Consider the following 11,091-nt stretch of genomic DNA (forward strand, 5'->3'; position numbering starts at 1 on the left):
ATTTTCACAATGGATGAATGAAGTAATGATGCTGGGGGAAGGCCCTGTGCTGAACTTGAAATGTTTTCTACCTGCTCTGCAACTTCCTGTAAAGGAGGGCTAGGTGCCAGCTGGGACCGCGGTTTATGTTTGCTTAGAAAAACAACTACAAAACTACTCCAAAGTCCTTGCACTAGCTTCTCGTAGGGCATTCTGTACTGCCCATCTTTAGCCAGTCTCTTGACTGTGTGCTCTCAGCCATTGCTAACTGCCTAAAATATTTATAGCTTTACAGTGGTGTTTTATGATGTATATGCTCCCACAGGCCTTGCTGGGTAGCATGGCTTATGAATTTATTGAATTTCAAAACAGATTTATATATTTCCTTTTGGCTATGCTTTATTGGGTGCTTATGCCTAAACCTACCCTGAGAAGATGGTGCCCTGTCTGGAGGGGAACTTGCCAATCACTGCACACTAATGAACAAAGTGAGAAAGAGCACAGCATTTCAAGCTGAATGGAAATTCATCTTCAGCTAAGTGAGAAAAGGAAAACGGAATGCTTTGTAAGGGTACAATATACTTGTAAATGAGACACTTGTGTACTGCCACCTTGTAAGCAGAGATGACATTCACAACCAACCAGCAACATGTGGAGAAGGAATTGAAGCGGAGGAAGATTATGTAAAATCCTGGCCTGAAAACAACCATGGATAACAGGCTGTCATAATATATGCTAGAAGTTTGAAACAACATAGAATATTTTAAAGAGTTTGGAAGCTCTTGTCTCCCCAACATGCATCAAAAAGTCTTATAAACATTCACATGTGTGAATATGTAGGTACACACATATCTGTATTTGTATATATTTACACACATTCTTACAGAAGTAACAAGGAATAAACAATCATTATGAATAATGGAATCACTTATTGATGCTTTTCTCATAATAACACATTTCTACATTCCTTAAAATCTGAAAGTCATGTTTTCTTCTGTCTTGGAATGTTAGAACAAGAAATATAGATTTGGTTCCACAGTTCTCTGTAAGTTAGATTTTCTTTATCATATCACTCTACAGCAAAGGCATTTCAGAGAATTGAAAATAGTTACATTTATTTGATCTGAGTCCTTTGAAAGTTTATCTAACTCAGGTTTTCTGACAGTCATCGATGCAGGATTCAAAGGAATGGCAATAGCATAGCTAAAAAGTTTACTACTCAATTAAACCAGGGATCTCAGAGATGGCCTATTTCAAAGTATTTCCAGTTTATTTCAGACATCCACTTCTTGAAAAGCCAAATTTTAGTGATTTTCTATTTGAACAATATTATTTTAATATATGGAATCAGAAGCCAATATGACGTTGGAACTGTAAGATTTTCATTAATCTTCATTTCTGGATAATAATGACTTATTTTCTAACAGATAAGGTAAAAAACCCATATGAGAGAGAGAGAGAGAATTTAAAGAAAACTTTAAATCTTTACAAATCATTGAACTTTTTCTTGAGGTTTTTGTTTACTCAGAACCACACAGTTTTAATTTTGGGTTCTACTGTCTTTCGTCATACATGCTCTGTGCCCACCATCAGGTACTCTCTAACATTTTCCTGGAGACTTTAGCTTAACTTTAGTATTTACAACTAAGCAAAGTTCTGGATGCTTTGGGTACATTCTATTTTATGTGTGAGTTTCTGTTGCTCTAGTGACAAGGACAATAGAGTACTGTCATTGGGCTACAGTTCCAGAGCTCTCTAAGGAAGACCCAGGCAACATGGTCTCAAAAGCAATATAGAAGTGGTTGACATACAGCCTACATTCCACTACACACCTTATATCTTTAACCCTGTGCCCTGATTCCTGAGAGCAGGTATTTTAAAAACTGAAGTGTATTTGTTGTTATTGAATTTCTTAATTAAGTTGAATCTTTTCACTCAAATCCATTAAGATGTCTTTGCATCTTGACCATGCCATTGGTTATCATTTAAGAATCTTCTATTTCTGTCCCTTCTTTTGGTGGCCCTGTTGGCTGCATGTGGTATTTCAATTGAGTCCCCACTTTCATACGCCACTAAGCACAATGTGAACTCATACAGGTCGGACGAGCTGTTCTCTGGACTTTGCATTACTATTAATTCCACAAGAAACACTGAGGCAGTTACCAGCATATCTGCTATTATTTCCCAACAGACTGCCCCACATGTAAGCTACATTAGCTATTAAATACATATTCAGTTCAGATGAATGATGTTTACATTAGTTGTCTAGCCAGTCAAATGAGTCAGTTCAACATAATTTGGCAGAGAAAATGATAGTTAAAAAATGTGTTAGACATCTACTGAACATCAGATCTGTCCTGAGTATTTAAAGTGGTGGAAGAATTTGATACTGACTTTTCCTTTTGTGATCAACTTTTAAAGATAAAAGCAAGCAAAGTGCATACTTTAATAAATAATTTACTTAAACAGTGACTCTTACCACTAAATTAGAGAGGAATAGCTAAATTCATTTGCTTTAGGACAGTGGAACAAATACAGACAAGCATATTTTACAGATGTTTTTAAAATATAATTTTATTGAATCAGATTCTCATTTAGTTGCCAAGCATTTACATTTATTTCTTACTAAATCATTGTAATTATCATCATGAATTACATTAATTTTAACTGATGACTTTTAAGAAACAGTTCACACATCTGTTATGTATTGAGTCATGGTATAGATAGCATATTAGGTACCTATAGATAATTTATTAATAAGCAAACTTATCATAAAAATTAACACGTTATAAGCAACACTATAAAATTTCACCAATCAACAATTTGTGTTTTGATATTGATGCGTGTCATTTGAAAAATTTCAAATAAGGCTGGAAAGATGGCTCAGCATATCACTCTTAGGGAAAACTCAAGTTCCATTCCCAGCACCCACACTGGGGGACTCACAAAAGCCTGTGACACCTGTTTCAGGGGAGCTACTTCACTTCTGATCTCCACAGCACCTGCTCTCTCAAGCAGATACCAACACACAGGCAAACACAAATAAACATAATTTTAAAATAAAAATAAACCTTCAAAGGAAAGTAATGAATAGAGTGTTCTCGGGTTGGAGAGATAAGGAGATCACTTCCACGCAAATAAAATCTTGCTAAGCAGAAACTATGATTCACACTGCAGATAAGTAAATGAGAAGAGTTTCTGCCTCTAAGACCCTTTTGAATTATACGTAATGTCATAAAATTCTTAATGGAACTGGCAGTTTTTGAACTATACTTGAAAAAATAATATGCACCATAAATTTGAAGTAGGGAGATTCTGAAGGTCTGGGCATAATTGAGAAGCTAACAGTATAACACAGGAAACAGATGACAAGACTATGAATTTGCGTAGAGAATCCATCTTCGGAAGGCAGATGTAAGAGGATTGATTGGTCTAAATACTCATTGAATGGAATAAATCAAACATGCTCCAAGCATGTCTGTGTCAAGGAGAATTATTACATTGATAGTGGATTTAAGAAGACAATTTAGGTGGGCTGAAATGGTAAAATGCTGCATGTTGTCACCGAATTTTTAATTTTTATGTACCAAAGAATCAAACATTGCAGAAAGTGTAGCCTGGCTAGTAAGGGCCACCTTAATTCAATTCAAATGCCTCTTCTCCTTGATAGCTGAGAAGTATTAAGCTAGTGACTTAAGTCTGCACTCTGCTTTCCTCATCTGTAAAATGGAGATAATAATAAGGCCCTTAGAGAATAATTAATTCATCTTTTTGTAGGGGTGTTTGGTATATAATGAACACTCGGTGTATAGCACTCATTAATCATTATCTCCATCCAGAATTCATTCCTAAATGCCAGGCTGAAATAGCCAACTGACATCTTGACATCTGGTTTTGAATTCATAAAGATTGACTTGGCGATTGTCTTAAATTTTCACTAAATGTTTTTAGCATCAATTATTCTCCTTAAATTTTTAGTTCCTCTTTCCGAAGTAAAAACGTCATCAGTAGAGTTTAACATGTTGTGAATATTTTCCTGAACTTAAATTTCCAATTAATTCTGAATCATTAAAACATCTTGCAACTCGAGAGATACAAAAATAAATGTATTAATATAATCGCTCACAATCTGTCTATAATAGCTCTGTTTCTTTTCCTTTATTACCATTTGCAAAAAGATGCAGTTGACATCAGAAACATGAATGTCTTCTCTTCATTTCCACACAACATATCCTAAACACCATGTTTTTCATACCTCATCTCCAATCTGTGCTATGCTGGCCCATACACACTCTTATTTCAGGTATATCCATTGCCCTATGAAGCATCATCACATTGGGATTTGGTCTCTGGCCTTCATACAACTGTGTAGTCGATATCTCTAAAATTTAAGTACGGTAATTGTATGTCTCTGAATAAAACACCTTGAAATCTTACCACCTTTCATGTGATGAAAAATGGTAGACTCTTTAGTGGATGATGATTCACTCTTCTGCAGTCATAAGGGCCCCTGAGTGTTAAGACAACAGCTGCAAACACAGTCTCCAGCCACAGCAGGGCTAGTAGTAGTGTTTGCACCAAAACAAGCTATGGCTCACCTCCTATCTTTGCTTATACCATTTCCTTTGCTTATACTACTATTTTCAGTCATTTTTCTCTCCTGATTTTTCTTATGTGTGGGACACAGGAAAATTACTCAGAACTCCCCTCAGGGTCACCTTCCTCTGAAAACTTAGCAAGTATCTTTGTTATTATCTTCTCTGGTAGGTGCTCTGTCTCCTCTAAAAATCCTTATTGCAATCCACATATATGTTTATTAGAGTACATGACACCATAATTTAATCAATTCATTTAAATGTTTATTTCACTTTATTAGACAGTACTTCTTTCAGATATACTTAAGCAAATGCATAACACTGCCTGACACAAGGACGATTCAGTATCGCGTATTTATTGAATAAATGTTATATACTTAAGAAGCCTAAAGCTCAGGGAAGTGACAACCATGCAACCATGCTTTCCTTAAAAGGAAAAAATCTTAATGGCATTATAAAAATGCTTAGAGCTGATTTGAATACCCAGTTACTTAAATTATTTCCTCTATAAAAGCCAAAGGGACATTACTAGAAAAAAATTAAAACCTTAACTTCAAAATAATGTGTTTTCACAGACCTTTCCTTGAAAATTATTTTATCACCCCCTCTCCAAAGTAGAAGTTTTGTCAGTGCATTTAAAATGCACGTACATTTCTGCTAAACTTCAAATCTTACTAATTAATTTGGCCTCATTAAAACTTTCTGTAACTTTGCACTAGGTAAATTTTCAAGGTGAAAGGGAATTATTTTTCCCCTCAATTATGTGGCTCTTTTCACACAATCCTTGAACAGACATAAAATAATTATAATGAACTTTGAGGGCGTATTTAAAAATAAAATACATTAAAATTATTAAAACACTAACCTTAATTCCAATAACTCTTCAGCTAGAACATGTCAACTTCTTTCTTCTTCTTTTCATGTTAAACCATTACATTTTATTCCAAATCAGTCAATGCTTTAGTCAGAGATGTATCCTAGTATTCTGTGAAATCAGAAGAAAATAAAAACTTAAGACACAAATACAGCACAGATATCATATTGCAGTGCAAATACGTCCACTCACAAATATCCACGGACCATCAGGTTGATGACACCAAAGCAATCTCTTGGAAACATTCACATGTCTTTCATCTGGATTCTTAATACTTTTGTGATTCTGAGCCATAATGACCCAAGTTATTTCATAGGTAAATACAATCATTCTCTTAGTTCTTTCCAGGGCAAATAAGCTATTGGAAAATTGGTACATTTGCCAGTTAATGGTACAGAATTAAATTGAAATACATTGTATAAATGGCACTGATACACTCTGGGATTAAATCACTTAAGAAAAATGATACTGTTAATTAAAGTTATGCACTACTGAGTTCATTATCTCATGCCCAGATTGACACAGAAAGCTTAGGAACTAATGTTTTCCTCTTTGCAAACAAGATTGGAAGCAGTAATGTTCAAAGATAAAAAAAATGACAAAATAAATAAATACTTCAGTGATTTGTAAAAATACTATGTTAGACAATGAAAGGCAGCTTGAAGCTACAAGAAAGGCTTACCACTGCACTTCTATTAAAAGTCTTTTCTAAAGGTGTTTGTGTCTTCATGGGGCAGTTTCAAAGTTCCTCAGCCCACAATAGCCTGATTTTCCTCTGCCCTGTCATGAAGGACACTTGCTAAGGTCACCGGTACTCTTCACACAATGTTGCACTGGATGCTCTAGCTCAGATTTTAACTCTTAAGACAGCCAATTTTCACACTTCCACAACTAACTGTAACTTTCACAGGCTTGTCTTCCATAGCCATGATGTCCTAAAGTTTGGTCAGAGCGTGTTTCCTGTCCTCTCTCTGTCCTTTGTCTATGTAATCTCAACAGGAAGATGGCTTCATTAGCACTCTATTCTAATCCAGGGTTTCAGGGTACTGAATAGTATTGGAGTCATCAATAAGAGCTACTAAAATGTCTTGGACCTGTCTTTATGTTTCCATAAAACTGATGTTACTACATTTTAGTGGTCCCCTTTCTGTGTCATCCTGATGAGGTCTTTATGCCACACCTACAGTTTCTTTGAGAAAACTAAACAAATTCTGCCAATATCACCTCAAATGTTAGAACAGCAACTCCATTTATTTTAGAATTGCAGTCTTTCATGTTACCATACAAAGTTGTATCATCACACTTTTGCACACTTTTCTAACTTCTCCTAAACCAAGACCTACCTTAGTCTCCATGTCTTAGTTACACTGGTACTTGTAAACCTTATAAATCCATCCTGTCCCAGTTCCTGAAGCTTATTATCAGAATTTCTCAACAGACAGAACATTTAATGGTGAACTCTTCCTGTAACTCCTAAGATATCTTTTAAGGTTTTTGTTGTTGCTGCTTTTTTCCCCAGATTTTTTTATTTTGAGATTAATATAATTATATAATTTTTCCATTTCCTTCCACCTTACAACCCTTCCCATATACCCCACCTTGTTCTCTCTCAAATTCATGTTCTCTTTTTTAAGTTTATTGTTGTTACAGCCCCACATGTGTGTCTGTGCCAAGGACCCATAGCAATGACCTGCAAAGCAACACAATTCCTTGGGTACAATAATGGCTCTTACATCTTAAGAATAAACAACATTCATCTAATCAAACATAATTACAAAAGGTAAGAAATCATGCCTGACACTAAATATAGCCCCATACCTGTGGTTGGTAGTTGGAGAACCTACTACTTCCAGTTTCCTAAAATAGTATGAGCTCTGGTGAATTCTAAGTATTATACTGTCAACAGATAAATGCAATTCACATCACTCATCAAAAGCTTCATTTTGCTATAATCAAGAGACATAGCAGAAAATACATTAGATCAGATGATTGTGGAGTTCCTACCCCTGAATAATACATTTAGAATATATCCCCTATACTGAAGTCGAAGGAAACAATGCAGAAGGGGGAACAGAAAGATTCTAAGAGCCAGAAGACCAAGACAGCAGCTCTGAGATGAACTTATCTGTTTTTTACCTTGCTCCCACCTTTTTTGAGACAGAGTTTCTGTGTGTAGCCCTGGCTGACATGGAACTCACTCTGTAGACCAGGCTAGCTTTGAACTCACAAACCTCTATCTGCCTGTCTCTTCCTCCTGAATGCTGGGACTAAAGACATGCAGTACCATTGCCTAGTGACAGTCTTGTCTTTAAAGAAAAAGGGAAAAAAGGACATGAAGAAGGATGCATATAGTAGAGTTGGAGGGAGTACTTACAGTAAATATGGTCAGGACGAGGTGTACAAAATTCTCTAAGAAATAATAAAACACTATAAAAAGGAAAATAACATCAAAATGAAAAGAAATCAAGATATTTGTTGCTTTATAGCCATAAAGGTCTACAATTAGGAACTGATTCACTGTACACACAGGTACACACACAGACACACACACACACACACAGCACACACACAAGATTACTAACATTGAGAATTATTATATTATTTTTTATAATTAGCTGTAAGAAGACTAGAAGGGAAGGGAGGTTGCAGGGTAAAATTATTCTTAAACATAATCTCTGGTAGCTTCAACATTCTTCTATTCAATCCCATCTCCCAGAATCTATAAGTGACTTTCCCTTGTTGTCAACATTCTAGAGTGTATGAAGACCTTTCCACAGAATAATGTCACTCAATGTCTTTTAAAATATCAGAGGAGTTTAAAACATTATGACTCCCAGAGATACATGCTTTTCATTTAGGATGATGCCTAAGAACCAGGAGAATGAGCTGATGCTAATGAATTATTATCATTGTTGTAGGTAAGAACATTTGAGACACATACAGGAGTTTCTTTAAAGTCATATAACCTAGATCAGTCCATACTGGGAATAATGTGACATATAGACTACCACAAAGAATGCGGGGAGCTGTCAATATCATTAATACTCATTACTGGAAAGCAATTCAATTTCACAGCAAGGTAATGGTTAGCTACACTTATTACTAAAATGTACAAAAGGGTGTACAGAAAAAAACATTCATAAACAGTTGAGATGCATTCTAACACAGCCAACTACTGGAGGTAGTATACAGTAACTGATTATTTGGAAGAAACCTTTCATACAGAATGAATTAGAGAGAAAAGTGAGGCTGAGTTCATGAGTACAACTGATCTTTCTGGCTGTCAATGATGAAAGCAAGGTCCCCAAAGTATCCCAGGTAAACAAGGAATGTATTTTAGTAGAACCATTTACTTAAACAGAATCACTTTAGGAGTTACATCTGCTCTGTCCCAAGGGGTCTGTTGTAACAAACAAAAGAATAACATAATCAACATTATGATCTAGTAGGAATTCACAGCAACCAGAGAGTTATCCAGCCCATCCAAATGAAAAGAGGAAGTTATCTGAAACTCTGTGAGCTCTTCATTTCCTTAACTCCAATTTTAAAAGTAACTCAGCTCCAGTGTCAGCTTGAGGAAGCTATGAAGCTGTAGTGTAGTGGACATAGGTGCTGCTAGCTATTTCCCCACGTGTAGTCTTTCCACATTGTCACATGTTCATTGTCTACTGCAGAGGACCAGGTAAGGACTCACATTGTCCACTGAAGAGGTTCAGCAGGGGATTCTGTAGTTGTCTGTTCTAAGGGACCTGACACAATTTAATATGCAGGATTTGAACTGGATCCTACCGCGAAGCCAGCCATCTTAGCCTGAGAGTCCATAGTGATTGATATTTGCTTTGTTTAAAATGCAATAGGCCTCAAGTATCAAAATAAAAAAAATAATGAAAAGAAAAGAAAAAATGCACACAAGGGAAAAGATCATTTTCAACATTTTATCTTCGCTTTTTGACAGAGCAGTTCTTAGCTCAGTGAATCAGAAATTGCCAAGCACAAATAACAATGTCTTTTCAGCCTTCTCGAAATGCTAAGAAAAGACAAAATGCTTGGCAGTGGTGCTTAAAATTTAATGCCATTTTGAAAACAAAAACCATGGGTTCCAAAGTAGAAATGATAACACTGCAAGATAATACCAGAAATATTATGCAGATAAGAGAAAAACATCAAAATGTGAGTAACCCAGTCCCCACACACCACCCCCCATCATTAAACCCCTGTTTTATACAGGGAAAGAAAGATTTGCTTTTTAAAGATGCGTACATGATTTTCTTTCCAGGGTGTTTTTGTAAAAACACTTAGGTAAGAATATGCATAAAGATAGGCAATAAATTGGAATGAAGGTTGGGACAAGGATAATACAAGGTAAACCGCATGAAGAAAACATATTAACTCTAAGGAAGAGAAAATGAAAACATCTTCTAAATGACTCCAACATATTCGGAAACCTATAAAATACCATTCATGCATAAAACAGTGAAGTAATGTACTAAAAGATTTCTGGTAAATACAAATTGCATGCCCCATTGGTGATGTTGGTTTAAGTGTTACTTTTGATATTAAATTTAAAAACAAAATTGAAAAACCCATAGTGGTAGAAAAGTCACTGTCTCTCTGGATACACATTATCTTTGAATAGGCACAAAAATGACGCTTACTGCTTTCCTTCTTCTTTAACAGGAGTGGCTGAATTTCTGACTTCCTGTGCTAACATTTCCACCTGGAACTTATCCACTGCAGAGTCCTAAGGAGAAGCCCAAAGTTGTCACTTAGCTCATCAGTAAGCTGCATAACTTTGTTATCAGAATGACTCAAGACATTGACCAGTTCTCTCCTCAACCCCTGTACCACCCCCTTCACATACATGTGCACACACAAATAGAACAAAAACATTCCCCAGAAGTCCTCACTACTGACACAGTTGTGTCAGTATATAATTTACCAACTCAGGAATGATAGTACTTATAATGTATTCATTGACTTAATAAATAACATTGTTATTGGTGTCTATTTGGTTTTAATTCTTTTATGTGAAGGCATTATAATTGCAAAGGGACTAGGACACTGAGAGAGGAATTGTCTCTTTTAAGAGAGAGAAATAATGGTAATTAAAAGAATTCATTAGTTTTTTTCATTTTGTAGTTCCATTTGTTAAAATCCTGACTCACGAGTATGAGTTCCAAAAAAGTAAAGAATTAAGATACAAACTAATTATTTTTTGAGGCTGTAATCTGTTGAGCTGGCATCTGAGCTCATATAATAATTTCAATCAAATTGGAAACAGCTTTCATATAATTTCATGGTCTATGAAAAATCCATTTGGAAACCATGTGTGACATTTTTTTACAATAGTGTGTTTATATATTTATCCTGTTTTTCCATTTTCAATCACCTGCCACCTAACGTATTTCTAGAAGAGACATATATGGCTACCATTGCTCTGAAGCCAGTAGGGTCCATCTACTCTAGAAAGCCATTATTCAGACTTCTATAAGTGCTCATTCTGTTTGATCATCCAGAGTTTGTACTTAGGTAGTTATTAAGGATAAAGTCTGTCATTCTATGGTAGAGATTGGAGGAACTGAAAATCTTTGTGTTCTATTTAAATGATATCCATGTATGCATTCAAGATAAAATGTACTTCTT

General features: G+C 35.5%; 1 long non-coding RNA gene across 1 annotated transcript; it reads left to right on the forward strand.

Moving 5' to 3' along the window:
* The first annotated feature begins 1,715 nt into the window (after positions 1 to 1,715).
* On the forward strand, positions 1,716 to 10,423 carry LOC121141777. Its single transcript, XR_005878713.1, has 3 exons — positions 1,716 to 1,850; positions 7,083 to 7,228; positions 10,126 to 10,423. It is a non-coding gene; the product is annotated as an uncharacterized LOC121141777 (long non-coding RNA).
* Positions 10,424 to 11,091: the final 668 nt, after the last annotated feature.

The sequence above is a fragment of the Mesocricetus auratus genome, unplaced genomic scaffold (assembly GCF_017639785.1).
Source record: "Mesocricetus auratus isolate SY011 unplaced genomic scaffold, BCM_Maur_2.0 Super-Scaffold_100008, whole genome shotgun sequence".
NCBI lineage: Eukaryota > Metazoa > Chordata > Mammalia > Rodentia > Cricetidae > Mesocricetus > Mesocricetus auratus.